Here is an 18,731-nt window from a genome sequence, read left to right on the forward strand (position 1 = left end):
CCTAATTGTTCTCAAAGGTTAAGAATCCATCCAATATTAGAATCTAAAAGAAAAAAAAAAACAGGTAATGCCTTCATGTATACAGTTATTGCTGTGTGGACCTTCCTCCTAACAGGGAACAGAGTAGTTCTGATTCTGCTTGGGCACTGTGACAAAAAAAAAAAAAAGAATGATTGGCCTTGGAATGTGGCCTAGTGCTAGAGTGCTTGCCTCCTATACATGAAGCCCTGGGTTCGATTCCTCAGCACCACATGTATAGAAAAGGCCAGAAGTGGCACTGTGGCCCAAAAGGTCGAGTTGCTAGCCTTGAGCAAAAAGAAGCCAAGGACAGTGCTCAGGCCCTGAAATCAAGCCCCAGGACTGGCAAAAAAAAAAAAGAATGATCAAGCCAGGTATCCCTGGCTCATGCCTGTAATCCTAGCTACTCAGGAGACTGAGATAGGAGGATCAGAGTTTGAAGCCAGCCCAAGATGAAAGAAGTCCAGAGACTTTTATCTCCAATTAACCACAAAAGGTCAGAGTAGAGCTGTGGCTCAAGTGATAGAGCAGTAGCCTTGAGGGAAAAAAAAGAAAGAAAGAAAGAAAGGAAAGAAAAGGCTCAGGGGCAGCGCCCAGGCTCTGAGTTCAAACCTCAGTCCTGGCACCAAAGTGGGAAAAAAGTGAGCAGATTCATCACTGGAAGGATGCATTTATCAGAAACCAGAAATGCACTCCAAAACTTGGCATTCACGAGGCTCTATGAAATAGTCTGTAAAGTTAGTATTGCAGCATTGGTACTACGTGCAATACTGGAATTGGTACTAGTGCGAGGGTGATACTCTACATGGTATGTGTAGACAAACACTTAAGGTTTCATGTTCAAATGCATCAATAGGTATGGCAAGATGGATACTATGGCAGTATATAAAGCATATGAGACTGGTTATAAATAAGACACATATAAGGGTAGGGGATAACAATGCATTCTAGTGGTAGGCATGTGCCTATATTTGCTTACTAAAAGAAAACACGCCCACCTCCAGAATCTCAGAAGAGCCTGGCATAGTAGTGCATGCCTGTCATACCAGCCATTTGGATGCTAAGGTAGGACTACTGTGAGTTTGAGGTCATCCTGGGCAACATAGCAAGATCCTGTCTCCACTTACAAAACAAGCACAGCAGAATCTGAAGAAAGTCTATGAAATTCACAGACCACAGAGACTTAGAGGCAGAAATACTTTAAAAAATAGGAATGGAAGACAAGCAGAGAAATCACAAAACAGATATGAAAGCTACTGAAAACCTAGCTTTTTATGTGAGTTGGTACATTAGATGCTGCCCTAATGGCATCTAATAATACCATATTACAACCATGGAGAAACAAATGCTTGGTCCCCAGGTTAGCTATCAGCATAGCTGCTAAGGCAAAGCTGTCACTCCATTGTTCTCAGTTGTTCCTGTACTTGCACTGTCATCAGAAATCTAGACTAGAAACCAATTTGGTAGTATCTGCACTGACCGAATTCACTTGATATATGGTAGTACCTGAATGTAAGAGGAAATCTAGCCAGCTAGCTGTTAATTACCCATTGCTAATAATGGCGATTGAGCTGAGGCTATGAGGAGAATCTCCAGGCAATCAAAAAAAATCTATATTTAGCCTCAAACTTTCCACTGTTGGTTCACCTCCACAGCTCTTTGCCAGGGAACTTGGCTCATTTGAGCTTTATAAATTCATAGAGTGCTAATGTTGAACCAAGCTGTCATGTTTTGGACAGCAGGACACAGACAGGAAAGTCAAGAAACTGAATAATACATAAATTTTGCCCTGAATGAGACAGAAGACAAAACACTTGTGTCACTTTCTCTAATGATTCTTAAAAGACTGGCAAAACACCTGAAATCCTAGCTACTCAAGAGGCTGTGATCTGAAAATCACAGCAAGCCAGTCCAGGCAGGAAAGTCTCTGAGACTCATATCTCCAATTAACCAGCAAAGAGCAGAAAATTGAGCTGTGACTCAAGTGGTAGAGCACCAAAGTTGAGAAAAAGCTAAGGGACAGCACCTAGGTCCTGAGTGCAAGTTCAAGCTGGAGTACTAGCACATACAAACACAAAGAAAGGCTAACAAAACTTGACATCTAACAAATGTGTGCCTCACTTGTCATACCTCATAGGTGCTCACTGAAAAGGCATACAAATTTCCGTGAACTATGATAGAGCAAATACACTTTGAAACTAAGAGTTGACAGGGAGGTATAGTAGTCTCAGCAACAGGGAGGCTGAAGCAGAATGACTGCAAATTAAATGCAAGCCTGGGCTAAAGTGAGATACAGTTCCAAAAAAATCACAAGCAAGGAGTTGTTCTTAAATTACAAGCCTACAATTAAGAGGTATGACAAATTCACCCTAAAATTAGTTATGATAGTTAAAGAAAAACATTTTTATAAAATGCCATACATTTAAAATATAACTTTCATCAAATATTTTCCTAAAGAGATGTGTGAATTTAGGAATGCACCACAGTTATCTTCAAGTTATTTGAGTTTCTCTCGTACAAATTCAGTTGGGCAGGAAATTTTCATCATGGATTATTTTATGTAAAATAATACTAGAAAAAAGAGACAGATACACCAGGCATGATGGCACTCACCTGTAATATCATGCCTCTGGAGACAGAGGCAAGAAGGCCAAGAGTTTGAGTCCTTCCAGGGCTACATAGTAAAAACTTGTCTCACCAAAACAAAACAAAATGAAAACCCACAACAACAAAAAAGTATGTAAGATAGCATAGATAGATAGATAGATAGATAGATAGATAGATAGTAGGTAGACAGAGATATTTACATATATATATACATGTATTTATGTTTTACAATGTATTGAATGTGTTTGAAACACATTCCATACACATTGTGGAATGACTAACTCAAGGTAATTAATACACACTTTTTTCTCACAAAGTCACTTTTTTGTGGTAGAAACACTTAAAATCTACTTTCAGTAATTTTAAAGGATATGATATATCATTTTCACCATGGTAACAATAGATCTTCTAAATGTATTCCTTTTGTAAATTTGTAGCATTTGACCCACATTCTTTAATCCCACTTCCATCCCCCCAAGTTTTTGGTAACCACAGTTCTATGCTCTGCTTCTGAGTTCAACTTTCTAAAGTTCTGCATAAAAGTGAGATCATCTATTTGTCTTTCTGTATCTGACTCATTTCACTTAACAGAAAGTCATCTAGATTCATCCATGTTAGAAACAGGCTAGATAGGATTCCTCTCTCTGTGTCTGTGTCTGTGTCTGTCTCTCTTGCTCGGTTGCTCGTGTGTGTGTGTGTGTGTGTGTGTGTGTGTGTGTGTGTGTGTGTGTACAGATGTGTATCAGGGCTGTTTTATTAACCTATTCATCCATTGGTGTATGATAATTCTTCTACCATTTTAGTTCATTACAGGACTATTACTTTAATGACAATCCTAAATTCCTTCATTGGTCTTAAAGACCCATCTTCTCCAAGGCCTTGGTGAAGAGTCTTATATACTCCACACTAAATTCTCCCAAACACCCTTGTTCATAATTATATAGATCAGGGCTGGAAGTAAGAGGAGTCAATTAATGAATGAGTGTGCATTGACTTGGAAGTCCTCAGAGCCAGAGAGGGGTCCTGGTTCTCCAATATGGAAAAGGTTAATCTGCAGTGGAAAGGAGCCAGGAGAAGTTATGGCTCCAGAATGTGGGCTTCTGATTTCTTTTTTTTTTTATTTCCTTTCCTAGTCTCTTTTAAGTCCTGGATCAAATTTCTTCCCTAAGATTTACTACAAGATATTTTGGTATCCTTCAGGAAAAATTCTCCTTTTTCCTTAGCTAATTGAAAGGGCTTCTGTTATGGTAAATGAATAATTTCAGTAAAACGCTGAGAGAAAAATGAGGCAGAATTGTGACTCCCTGATCATCACTCCAAATAGAACTCTTGACAGTTAGTGTCTGTGAGTCATACAGATAAAGAGCAATCCTGATTATACAAACTACTGTTGAAAATACTTAGATCTCCAGAACTGCAAAAATAAAAATCATATTTTTCAAGGAAAATGGTGTTTTCTTTCAAGAAAAGGATATTTTCCTTTTTGAGTTATCTTGGGAGAAGTGTTAACATGTAGATAAGGTTAAAAACTCCAAAATCGGAACAGAATACATACATACTTTTCAGACCAGAATTGTGTAAAGATTGGGATTTCCCACAACTTAGTGTTAGAAATGGATTCACTGAAAATTGTTGCTGAAAGACCTAGACAAAAAATCCAGGTGTGTTAAGTACCACTATGTTCTGTCTAGCTGATGGAATGAGATACAGGTAGGAGTCTTGTTAGGTAACTACATACTTCAGAGAACCAAATTTAGGACCATCCATTTATACTTAGGGGCAGTCTTCTCTCTACAATGATTAAAACTTCAAGTTCTAGAAAGAGAAGGGCTGGGGCTTGAACCCCAGCCCCACTTCTTACTATGTTCTTAGGGGACAGACACCTGATCAGGTCTCTAGACCTAAGCCTTATTCTTCATCTGTGAACTGATATACTCAGGTAAATGTGGAAAGTGGCTAAGCTAATGACTCAAAGTATTTAGAAAGTTGCTTTGCACATCGTGAGCTTTCCATAAATGCCAGTGGTGATTTATTAGTATTTCCTCTCAATAAATGTCAGTGGTTATAAATGCCAGCATGGTTATTGTTTGCTCTCCCTGCAATAACCTATCTGTACGCTCAGCTCTCTTTGGCTGCCAAATACCTACAAGTGTCAGTTTAGAAGTGCCCCCATTAACAAATACCTGATTGTCTTCTATGGGTCACACACTTCCAGATGCTTTTCCTGGTCCTCCTAGATTGGATAACAGACCTTGCATATAATTAATACTCACCTACTAACTGTAAGCTAGGATAGAATAGTGTAAGGTTTGCTTTTAGAAATATATCCTATCAAACTCTAATTATAAACAACTCAATAGTTTTAGGAAAAACATGGGAAACAAAAGCATACTGTAAACCATTCTATATTTTTAAATAACAGTACTATAACACATTTAAAACAAAATGGAGCCTAGAGAAATAATTCCAAAAACAATACTTGGGCAGAAGATTTGGCACATGCCTATAATCCTAACTCCTTGAGAAGTAGAGAGCAGGAAATCACAGTTTGAAGCCAGTCTGGGTATAAAGTTAACCTCATCCAATTAATAAGCTGAGCATGTCAGCATATACCTGTCATCCTAGCTACACAGAAGGCCTAAGTAGAAGGATAGAACGCTAGGTCAGGCCTGGCAAGATTTATATACTTGGAATATGACTAAAGCAAAAAGGAATATGAGTATGACTTAAGTAGTAGAATGAGTATTTGACCAGCAAGTTTATGAGACTCATTTCAAATCCCAATACTGAGAGAGAGAGAGAGAGAGAGAGAGAGAGAAGAGAGAGAGAGAGAGAGAGAGAGAGAGAGAGAGAGAGAGAGAGAGAACATAGTCATGGTGGTACACTCCTGGAATCCCAGCTAACTCAAGAGGTAGCATCACAGTAGAAGAATCACAGTATGAGGCCAGCCCAGGCGAAAGTGTGAGACCTTCTCTGAAAAACAAAAAAGCAAGAGGACTTGTGATAGAGTGTTTCAAGCACTAGGCCTTGACTTTAATCCCCTAAACTATAGCCCAAAAAATTAAATAACACAAACAAATTACCTCTTTGACTTTAACTTAAAATGAAGAAAATGCTTCTAAAAAGAGGAAAAGCAATCTTTCATGGAGCCAGAACTCAAATGTCTACTATCCCTCCTTGTTCTCCTAGCTGTCAGCAGTGCAGCGGCAAAGAAGAATTATTTGCCATTCTCTACAGATTTTATTCCAGCTCTTCCTTTCAAAGGCAACTGATCTACCTACCCAGCCCCACAAGCACACCTCAACATGGCCTAAGTAAATAGTACATATGAATTGTACCCCATTTTTCTTCTCTGCTAACATAACCCTTTGTGACCACACGCATATACACTCGACACACACATAAGCCATTTGGGTTGTTCTTGGTTGTTTTTGGTTTTTTCTTATTAAACAAAAATGGGATCCCTTAGATATACTTTCTTCATCGTGTAGAAATCCCTCTAAGTCTCTCTGTCTCTGTCTCTCTCTTTCTCTCTGTCTCTGTCTGTCTCTGTCTCTCTCTGTCTGTCTCTCTGTCTGTCTGTCTGTCTCTCTCTCTCTCTCTCTCTCTCGCTCCTTCAGATTGAACTCAGGAACTCCAGTTCAAGTGCTCTACCACTTGAGCCATGCCCCAGCTCTTTGGCTTTTCATTAACTTTGCCTTGGCAGTTCTCTGCCTTCAGTCCTCTTACCTCTCTCAAGTAGCTGGGATTATAGGCATGTACCACTCCACCTGGTTCCATATATGTTCTTAATCACATCTTGGTATAGGTATTTCATATTTGTGTGTGTGTGTGTGTGTGTGTGTGTGTGTGTGTGTGTGTGTGTGTTGGGGGGCACTAGAGATCAAACCCATGGCCTCAGCATGCTTGGCAAGTGGTCACCCAGTATGGCATTTTTGTACTTAATCCAACCATTTCTCTCTAATAAGCATTCTTTCTGTTTCCAGTTGAGTTTCCAGTAACTACAAACAATATTTGAGGAAATATTTTTGAGATCTTTCTTTAAGAACTAATGAATTAACTGGGCACTGGTGGTTCACATATATAACCTCAGCTGCTCAGGAGTCTAAAATCTGAGGATCACAGGTTGAAGCCAGACCAGGCAGTAAAATCTGTGAGTCTCTTATCTACCATAAACAACTCTGAAAAAGCCAGAAGTAGCTCTCTGGCTCAAGTGGTAGAGAGTGCTAACTTTGAGCACAAAGAGGCTTAGGGATAGTGTCCAGCCCCTGAGTTCAAGACCCAGGACTAACAGAAAAAAGAACTAATGAATTTCTTTCTATGGGCTACATTCTCAAGAGTGAGATTGTTGGGTTGAAAAGTAGAAGTCTTCTTAATCTTATGGGATGTTTACTTGACAGTTTAACAACACCAAGTTCTCACTCTTCCCTCAGCTTTGCAGGAAATATCCTTTCCTTTCTCCACATTCAGCCACCACTAGGTGCTAGCTTTCATTCATCCAGTTTGATAAGTTTGCAGTGACGACACCATGTTCACATGATGTACCTTTTCGTGGTGCCTAATGCTTTACAATATCTTGTCATAGTTGGTGCTGTCTGGAATTGATCTTATGTGGCTTTTCTATTCAAATCCTTTCTCTGTCATTCCCCATGATAATGTGCCTTCTTCTTGGAAGAATTTGTTTAATTTCTGCTCATAGGGCTCTGCTATGAATCACCCTGTGTATATTCTTATATAGATTTCAGACATTTCCAATTCAGTATTCCATCTACCAAACTGTTTTGCTATTCCCAAGTCATAGATTATTCACTGGATGACCACAACTGCATAGTACCCGAGCCAGTCTCTGCTTTCCCTAACCACACATGGATGGCTATTTTTTTCCATGCCTTTCTTGGACATTTAGAGGTTTTTTTTGTTCATTCACATAAATTCTAAGGATGTTTTAGGCAATTAAAATGACCCATTTTTGGATTCTGTTTGGAATTCTATTATGGATTGGTGGAGGAGCAATTCAGATTTTTTATGATATCAAGTCACCTCAAACCAGAAAATGTTATATTTTGAGTGCAGATCTTTTTTAAACATCTGCTCATATGATTCTTCCATGAACTTCTTGTTACATAATTTGCTATTGTTTTCTAGAAAGGATGGGTGTCTATTATTCCAGCATTTGAGTGGCTGAGACAGGTGATAGAGAATTGGAGGCCAGCCCAGACTACATCATGAGACCCTGTCTCAAAAAAAAAAATAGGAGTTTTACTATAATATGCTTATGTACTTGCAATTTCTCTTGAATGAGTCTTTCAGTTTACAAATTCAGCTCTTTCATCTCAAGAAAAGGGTTTCTTATTTAACAACTTTTTCCATTGTGTTCTGTCTTGTAATCTGTTTTTTTCTCTCTTCAATTGTTATTACTTGTCTACTAAGTGATCTGAATAGAAATCCTCAAATCTTATCTGTCATAATCTCCATTTGAGATGGGCTTGATCATGCTTATGAATTTCCACTAAATCATATGTGAATAACAGCAACCATCTGACCTTTTATTCATTTCTCAATCTTTTTAAGTTGGGAAAGATTATTTTATTATCTATGTTTTTATTCCTCATTTAATAAATTATTATTACTTTGCAAATATACTTGGGTTCTCAGGGTCCATGTGTATTTTTCAACCTTGTTTTCATCTGTCTTCTGTAATAGTTTCATTCCCTTGGCTGTGTGTTTGCATTGTTCTGTCTGCTTTTCTCTCTCTGGATGCCTAAGGCCAAGGGATGGGATTATTGCTGGCTGGGTGAAATGACATTCCATTGTCTGGAAGTACCACACTTTATTTATCCATTCGGCTACTGAAGGATGTCTTGCTTGTGTCCAAGTTGGGCAGTTATGGACAAAGCTGTTATAAGCATCCATGTACAGGCATTTCTGGGCACATCGTTTTTCAGTTCCTTGGATAAATACCAGGAAGTATGGTTTGTGGGTCATATGGCCTTCACATACTCACTGATATTTGGTGTTGTCAGTGTTTTGTCTGTTCGAATTGGTGTACAGTAGCTCTTAATCAGCTTGATTTTCTTGTTGAATTTTTAAAGTTCTTGGTATATTTTGGATGAGAGTCCTTTGTTAGATGTCTTTTGCATACTTTTTATTTCACTATTTAGGAAAGGATTGAGAGACTGAATGTTCGTCCATCTTCTCCTCTAGTTAGTATGTTGATACTTAATCCCCAATGTGACAGAAATGGGCAGTAGAGCATCTGAAGGGTGATTAGGTCATGAGGTCACCTCCCTCATGAAGGGAATGAGTAACTTTTATAAATGGGGCCCCAACTCTCCTGCCATAGGAGATCACACACACACACAAAATTGTCCATCTGTAACTCAGGAACTAGACCATTATCTTCTGGTATCATGATCTTATATTTTCCAGAATGGCAAAACAGTTTTTACAAATAAAAATAAATAACAAGATAAATAAATGTTTTGCTACTTAGAAGTTTATTATAGACCATTCAGTGTATTGTATTTTTATGACAGAAGCCCAAATAAACTCAGAAAACTAGAAATATGGCAGCAAGGTTCAACCAATGTAAATCAAAATCACACTGAAACATTTCTTCACACTCACCAGAATGGCTATAATCAGACAGACAGGCAAGGATTTGTTTTCATCATCCTTAGTCCCTAAGGCTATCTTTTTATTTATTTTTAATTTGCTTTTGTTAAATTATTAAATGAATGTCTGTGAACAGGCCTTACACATCTAAGAGCTACAGCTATCCCAAATTTCAAATTTACCTGTGTATTCTTTTCCTCAACTCCAAAAACAACTGTCCTGAGTTTTGTGTTCATCATTTTTATACATACTCAACCAATATGTTGTTTTGGTTTTGCTTCTTTTATATTTCTGGCATGCTAATCTCACTCCCAATTATGTTACCAAAACTTACCCACATCCATTTAGATAGCTGTAGTTCACATATTCTATTGAGTAAATATGTCACTGAATAATTTATCTGTCCTGCTAGTAGGAACATCCAGCAGAATGAATGTTCAAACAATGCACAAGTATATGCCTAGAAGTAGAACTGCTAGGTTACAAGCAATGAAACTGTTCAACTTTATAAGATAGGGTAATGCCAAATTGTTTTCCAAAATAGCTGTAACAACTTCCCATACCTGCTTACAATGTACAAATGATTAAGTTAAACCACATCCTTTCCCATATTAGGTATTGCCAGATTTTTTATTTTTTCCCATTAAGAAAGTACAAATTGATATTTCATTGTGGTCTTGATTTTTAGTAATAATCTTTAGTATCTCTACAAGTGGGTTTGGTCATGTTATTTTTCTATGAAATTCTCATTTATTTCTTTTCTTTGTTTTTTCTATCATAGTGCTGGTCTTTTCCCATTAACTTGAAAGAGTACTCTGACAATATTGTTTTCTATTACATATATCACTAATATTTTCTCTCAATATATGCCATAGCTCTTCTGCTTTTAGATGGTCTCTTGATGAGAACCAATTCTTTATTTTAATGTAGCTAAATGTGTAAGCTTTGTTTCTCTTTTGTGGACAGAATATTTTGATGCATTGCTTTAAGAATCCATGATCAGAATTACATTCACTTATAAAGACCTAAGAGTTAGAAGTTTCTGCATTTGGCACATAAATCTTTAGTGCATTGAAAACTGATTTTCAAATTTGGTATGAGGTAGGGATTTAATTTCACTTGTTGCTGTTGCTTTAAAATAATTGTCTGTCTTCGTGTCATTCAGATAGGATGAGTCGCACCCTAAGAACACCTCTCACTGAGAAGTTTTTCATTAGAATCAAAGAGGAAATAGCTATGTCAAACATTAGTGAGAACACAAATATAAATTTTGTCTGGAGATTTGTTATCAGGTTGTAGGAATAGGAAGAGTCTTAAGAGTTCTAGAATTCAGGGCTGGGGATGTGGCCTAGTGGCGAGTGCTTGCCTCGTATACATGAGGCTCTGGGTTCAATTCCCCAGCACCACATATACAGAAAATGGCCAGAAGTAGCGCTGTGGCTCAAGTGGCAGAGTGCTAGCCTTGAGCGGGAAGAAGCCAGGGACAGTGCTCAGGCCCTGAGTCCAAGCCCCAGGACTGGCCAAAAAAAAAAAAAAAAAAAAGAGTTCTAGAATTCAGCATTCATCTTCCAGAGATGCCTCAACTAAATTACCCAGGACAAGTAATTATCTGACTCATTTTAAGATTATCTCTAGGAAAATATTTCTCATTCCAACCTTTGATTGTTTTTATCAGAAAGATTCCCCTTGCCTACTCATAAAATCATGTTCAATTCCTTTATCTTGACCCCTTACAGGACAATAATTTATGATGTTGCAGTAATAGTTGTCATGTGTATCCCAGATCTCCCCAAATATCATAAGCCTAAATTAGTTTAAATTAATATTGTAGGTAAAGGTTTTGAACTTGATTCCACAAAACTTTTATTATCCTCTCTTATTTGCTTCTCTTTTGGATCATATGAGAGTAGTAATGTGCAAATTATAGAGTCATAGATTAGCAAAGAGAATACTGATGGTTCCTTTTAAATGTTTTTCAATTGTAAAATATTACACTAAGTTTCATTTTATATAAGCCTAATTCTATTTATTGTTAACCTTGATGAACCTACGAAAAGGAATAAATGTAGTGTCAAAGTTGAAAACAGTTATTTTTTCAACAATAAACGCAACAAGGACATAATGAAATTTGAAATTATGGATTGAAATAAAATACTAAGGTTTTTAGATAATAAGAAAACAAAGGACAAAACTAAATAAATGACAGTTCCATTTTAGCCTACCAGTATTAAAAAATTAGAACAAGAAAACCCTTCTTACAATTCAAATGCAAAATCTCACTCTTGGGTAGATATTTTATTTGTTAATAAAAATGATCTGTCTCTTTTTACTTAAAAGATACTATAATAAGAACAAGCTAGAGATACCTACACAAACCTTGTCATTTTAAGAAAAGCCATGGGGCTGGGGATATGGCCTAGTGGCAAGAGTGCTTGCCTCGTATACATGAGGCCCTGGGTTCAATTCCCCAGCACCACATATACAGAAAAATGGCCAGAAGTGGCGCTGTGGCTCAAGTGGCAGAGTGCTAGCCTTAAGCAAAAAGAAGCCAGGGACAGTGCTCAGGCCCTGAGTCCAAGCCCAGGACTGGCAAAAAAAAAAAAAAAAGAAAAGCCATAAATTCTTTATCTCCTATTTTATTCTTGCATTCTTCCCTGTTTTGGTAGCTCTCAGTGTCCATACTTTCAGCATTCTCAGCAAAGATCCCTTGTCATAGGCTGAAGGATTCACTTTTTAAAACCTAGGGCATGAGTTACAGTTCTGTATCGCTTCAGTAGTCTCCAAGTAGAACTGAGAAGTAAGTCCTAGAGACACACAAAGTAATGGGTGCCTTTGTTAATGATGGTTTCATGGCATTGATGGACAACAGGAAGCAGTAATTCATGCACAGGAACAAGGACACGGAGAAAATATATAAGATTTAAATTTTCAGATTTTTTTATTGTTATTATAAAGGTGATCTCTCCTAGATTTTCCCTCCCCACCCACCCACAAGTTGTGTAGTTCATTTTCAACACAGTGACTAGTGAGTACCACTGCTGCATTTGTTCACCCTTCGTCCCTCCATTCCTGTGCCTCCTCTTACCCTCCCAAGCACAGATTAACAAACAAGACCAAAAGAAAAGAAAATGAAAACAGCAACAAAAAAATCCCTCGTTTCCATTTCCTGGAGTTCATTTTGATAAATATTATTTTGTATGATCAGATGCACATAGACCCTGCACCTTTGTGTTCCTCTCTGAAGAATATCCATTTGTCTCACTGTGTATGAATGCCTGGAGTCCTTTGATATTTGTCATGACCCAGAGGATTTTAGATCTGATTCCACATATAAATGAAAACATGTGCCATTTGTTTCTCTGAGTTTGGCTTACCTCACTTAACATAATTTGTTCTAGGTTCATCCATTTCCCTGCAACTGATATAATATTATTCTTTGTCTTTTAATTAATTTACTTTCTTGTTATTATAAAGGTGATATACAGAGGATTACAATTACATGAGTCAGGTAATGTGAAAATTTCCTTTTGTACAGTGTCTTCTGCTCCCTCATTCTCTCCCAGTCCCTCCCTCCCTTCTCTACCCATGAGTTCTATAGTTCCCTATCATCAGTGCCCAGTGAGCTCCACTGCTGCACTTTTTCATCCTTTTCCCCTCAAGTTCTGTAATTTTTTCTAATGGCTATGTAAAATTCCACCATTTTTTATGTATAGATTCCACAGTTTTGGGATCCACTAATCTTCTTAAGATTTAATTTTTATTAAACTCTGATATTTAGTCATATAGTAATAGAGATAATAGTGATGAAGGTTTAACTGAGGCTAAAACACATTTAAATGTTGAGAATGCCTAACAAACACTAAACCTGTAGCTTACATTCTCTGAGAATTAGTCAATGGGCTACAAGTTATATTTCTGTCTTTTCTTTGTGTTCAAAGATGTGTACTAACAACTCTTTTCTACAATAAAATTGGAAGCTAGACAAGCTCTTTGGGGTTGAGATCAAAGGGTTCTTGGTTTCTTGCTTATACTATGACATAAATATGATGAATTTTGAATAAATCATTCTATTTTTCATCTGGTTTTGTTAGTGTGCTAAGTGGGAGTTACCAACACATTTTATATGGTTTTATTTTATATAAAAATAGTTCAATATGATTAAGTACTACATGATGTGTTTATTAGCTCAGATCCTCATTTCTTCTTGAGGAATCTGTAAGACATCTGGGGTCTGGTCCATCCTTAGTTTAGATCCATTCTTAGTTTAGATCTATAGAGAGTGAATTATGGGGGGGTAGGAGGAACTCATCAAAGGAAAAAAAAATCCCAAAACATCATTAACTGTATATTTTTAGAGAAAAACAAAAGAATGAACATATTCTCTTCTGTTCTTTCTAAGTTTCAGCTTTATGCTTCAAAAAGACAAATGCAAAAAATTAAATTAGAGATTTTCTATGCAAAAGTGTCAACATGTCTATGCCATAAGTTCTAAGTGGGAAAGTGACAGAGAACAGGAAAGGAGAAGTTTTTGCTCTCATTTGTTATACTGTGTTGATTACTTTGCAGTCCTGGGAGAGACACTCAGAGCCTCACCCAGGTTCAGCAAGCTCCACCTCCAGCCACTCTGTGCCACCTGTGACCGCTAGGCACTGGTGCTCCCTGAGGAAGATGCCCTGCCTCTCAGCTGGCAGCGGCTACCATGGCTTCTCCAGCAGGGCTGTGTCCCCTGGTGGCACACAGGACTGCAGGAACCTGGGACCCTCCCTGAGTCAGCTCAGGGCACTTTCCACACTTGACTTGGTTTATGTTTTTTTGTTCCTGGTGACTGTTCAGAAAACTTAGAAAGGCAATGGGTAAAAAGGAAGGACATAAAGAAGCAAATGGTTGGTGGAGAGTTGCTAATGACCATTTTTCTTGTCCCCTTCAGTGGCAAGTGATTGCTCATTGTTCACTGCTCCTTTCACGGAACATTTTTATGTCCTAGGGAGGATGCTATCCTTTAGATTTATGATGGGGAGCTCAATAGAACATACAGTCAGTGCCTTTTTCAGTGAATCTGTCCGGTTTTTCGGTGAATCTAAGAAGCAATGTTTTTCCGCTCCCACAGTCACTTTCCAATAGCAGTAGTTCTTTTGGGTTTTGTCTAAGGTATCTGGGGGTGCAAAGGAGCAGTATTTGCATGGACGACATGGGAGAGAAGAGTCTAAATGAGATAGTTGTTGTTTTGGACAGTATGAAGTCAGAAGGAAACACGTATATATAAAATATTTATCTCTATATGTAGACATATATATAGTTTATCACTTGAAAAATAAAGCAAGAGATAATGCTATGAATGGTTGAGATGTCTTAGATTTTAATGGTTTATTTGGTCTCTCTCATAAAATGCTTCTCTTACAAACTTTTATTCTATTTTTTCTCTATAATAAAAATTGGGCTTTTTAGTTTTACTTTTAAGAGCTAGGACATAAAGAGGCCTTATGGGGTAGATGTGTTATCATTTCTTTTCTTTTTCTCTTCTTTTCTTTTTGAAATACATACTTTGTGACAACTAAGTTTGGGTTGAAAATAGCATTACACATTCCATCTGCACAAAACACAATGACATTTGAAGGTCAAGGTGGCCAGGGAGCAAAACTCGTGTAAACAATGCTTTTCAATTAAGTGTGTCCAGGCCAAACCTTGGCACAGCTCATCCCCTGAGGCCTGTAACCCCAGTGCCTCCTTCCTCTACCATCTCATAGCTCTTTATTGGCTCCTGGGTATGTAATCTTCTCTAAACAACTTCACTAAATGTCTTGGAGCCCTTAGTACTCAGTTTAGCTCAGATCTCCTAGAAGGGAACCCATGAGAGAATGTCACATGCATGGAACATGTAGATAGGAGCTGGCTCTCAGGAGACCCCTATAGAGTGGTGGAGGCAGCAGAAGAGGAAAAAGGAAGGTCATCCACCAGATTCTCTTAACTTCTAGAGCTGAATTATAAAGCAGTCTGTCCTGCCCTGAGACAGTAAGCAGGACTTTTATAGCCTGCCTCAGAGGCTCCTGACCCCCGGTGAAGGCACCTCACCTCCACAGGGGCTTCCACCATGCAAAGGCAATGGGGCCTTTAACGACAGAGGCAGGGGTGAGCTTTCAGCTTCAAGCATCTACAGAAGCTGGAGTATGAGTACACCAACCAACAGACAACAGAATGCAAGGGGTCTGGGAGGAGGCCTCTTCATCTGCTTCAGATTGGCCTGGGGAGTTCTTCATGCTTCCAGTAAAGGAGCAACATTTGGGGACAAAATTAATGGATATACAAGCAGATCAGAGACTGCCTGTGTTGTGGGGTGAGTCCCCCTGGCAGAAATCTTCCGTGGATAGATGTATGGATTAAACTGAGAAACAAAGTGGTCCGGCATGATCTAATCCAGGCTGAAATTAAGAAGAGGATATTAACAGCTAAACGCAATAATAACTAATACATAGACTGCCAGTAAGCCCTTTGCCTAATGGCATAAATTTAATCCTCACAAAACTGGGTGAGGGAAATACTGTTTTTTAGTCCCAGTTTACAGAGGAGGAAATCTGTGCATCGAATGGTTACTGCTTTTCCATGTCACTGACCTGAGTCTTGAATCCAAGTGGGCTGTGATGAGTCCTTGTACTTAGTGGGCTCCATGTAACCTCATTACCACTTCCCCAATCCACAGTTCCATTACCACTGCCAAGCAAGTGGGGATGGGTATGTATTAATTTTGTGTGGCTGCTGTATCAAAGTACCTCAAACTGTTCTTTTCCTCTCAGGACCAATGTAGCCTTCCCATCCATTCCCCATCTCATTTCCCAGCAGTGGTCTACCAGTTCTCTACCTCATGTTAAAGTGTCCATGACTAAAGTGGTGATGTCCATAAATGGTTTGAATTATCTTCAGTGAAATAGACTAGAATAGGAATTCCTGACTGTGACATTTTGCTTACTCTTTCTTTAGCTTTTCCCTCAATAAATCAGGCCATGCCCTGCTTGACCATTCTCCAAAATGAACGTACACTGTCCTCACTCACCTTCTTTCTTAATCTAGCTCCTCATCATTTACCTCAAACTCAATTAGTCTGCCATTTGATACTGAATATTAAATATTTTATATATTTTATTTTAAAAAATGTACCTCAAACTGAGTGATTTACAGCACACATCTATCCTCTTCTCATTCCGGAAGTCAGAGTCTTTAACTGGGATAATCTCAAGCCACATTCATTTAGTCATTTGTTCAGTCTGACATTCATTTAACATGCATTTTCCACACACCACAGAGAAATGCATGAGAGAGAAATCATCTTCTATTGTTTTTGAGTCGTTTTACATTTGAGGGCCAGGGGCCTAGATTATCCCAACCAATACAACTAAGTTCAAGAGTGCAATATGAAATGTGCTTCCCCCGGCTGGGGATATGGCCTAGTGTCAAGTGTTTGCCCTGTATACATGAAGCCCTGGGTTCAATTCCCCAGCACCACATATTCAGAAAACAGCCAGAAGTGGCACTGTGGCTCAAGTGGCAGAGCGCTAGCCTTGAGCAAAAAGAAGCCAGGGACAGTGCTCAGGCCCTGAGTCCAAGCCTCAGAACTGGCAAAACAAAAAACCAAAAAAGACAAATGTGCTTCCCCAAAGCCAAGGCATCTTCCATCACAAGACTTCTTACTATTGAGGTTAGATTATTTGCAATTTAGAAACATTATAGTGGAATATACATAACATGAAATTGGCTACCTATGCCATTTTTAGATGTAGGGCTCAGTAATGTTGAATGACTAAGAATATTCATATTTGTGTGCAATCTCTAGAATTATTTCACTTAGCATAATGTGCTGGCGATTCATTCATGTGGTAGCATATGTTAAAACTTCATTTCATTTTTGTTCAGGCTAAAGACTAATGCCACATTTTTTTTCATTCAGTTACCCCTTTGTGGAGCTTCATTCTGCCTATCTATATCTCTCTCAGAGCCTAGGAGCCTTCTCTATAAGATAACGCAAAGGTAATATTTAGTCTATCCCTTTATTTCTTCATCTCTAACAAACTTTCCAAATCAATTGCATTCTAACTGAAATGACACATTCAGATATTTAGCCAAATCAATGCATGAACAGATGCAGAGGAAGGTTAAGGAGTACTTGAGGACTCGCCAATATGTTTCATGATGTCTTGGTGGGCCATGTAAAAAATATAAATCTACAAGAAATCAATTGAAAATATGAGCAATAAAGGGTATTACTTCAAGATATAAAGCCTGAAACAGACATCAAAACATTCAAATTATATTCATTAGTCTGATATTTTTTATTTGCCTCATGCTGCACAACAGAAGACAAATTTATAGCTGTCTTATGATTACACATAGCTTTTGCTCTATTATCTTGAAGCAAAGGCATATCATTTATACTCTTATCTTTAAAAAAGATGTTTTTATTTAGCATTACACTGGAATATAAAATGGAAGATTCAAAATCTAATTTAGGTCAGAAGTTAGAGTTCTTTCACTAACTCAACAATTCAGAAAGCCTAGATTTAGTGGTTATTGTTGTTCTTTTAAAGAGGACTATGAGCTGGATTCGGCAGCATATATCTGTCATTGCAGCTACTGGGAAGTCTGAGGCAGTAGGTCTGTGAGATTGAGGAAAGTTTGAGGCCAGCCTAGAAAAAGCTAGTGAGATCTTGTCTCAAAAACAAAGTAATAAAAACATAACAGTAATAATAGTGAAAAGAAGATTGAGGTATGAAGCTCAAGTGGAAAAATGCTTGTCCAGCCAGCCACAAGGCCCTAAATTCAACCCTCAGTATCACAAACAACAGCAAAAACTGTGACTCTCACTTTTGGTATCCATCCTACAGAATTGTTGGCAAATATGCACAAGGTTGTATGAACAAAGGTATCAGTTTGGATTATTGTTTGTATAAGGAAGGTAAATGTTCTGAATGCCTACAAATAGAATAATGGTTATTTAAATCAGAATAAAGCAATACTATAGAATAATTTCTGGGCCCTTAAAAGAATGTAGCACATTACCCTATCCTCACTTGGAAACTCTTCAAACATATTGTTTGTCAAAGAAATAAAAACCAGGCCACAGATTACTACATACAATATTCATTTATTCAACCCATATTTGTTGAGAGTCAACTCAGTGCCTGGTGGTGGTAAGGATTTAATGACATAAATGATGTAAACATTACTTAGAACACAATCCAAGACATCTATTAAGTGCTCCAAATGTTTACTATTTTATTAGATAATCTTCTGCTTATAAAATAATAAAAATAAGCAGAACAAAGTCCAAGGAGGAAAAAAATTCCAAACCCAATTCTTCCACCCCCTAAGCAGGGCCAACCCTGGTGAAATTGTGGACTTGGTCTTTATATTCCCTTACCCTCTTTTCATTCTGCTTCTCTTTAGATTTATACAGACTGGCCATGTCTGAAGAGAAGATGACAATGTACTTGTCCTCAGCCCCC

The sequence above is a fragment of the Perognathus longimembris genome, chromosome 12 (genome assembly GCF_023159225.1).
Source record: "Perognathus longimembris pacificus isolate PPM17 chromosome 12, ASM2315922v1, whole genome shotgun sequence".
NCBI classification, from domain to species: domain Eukaryota; kingdom Metazoa; phylum Chordata; class Mammalia; order Rodentia; family Heteromyidae; genus Perognathus; species Perognathus longimembris.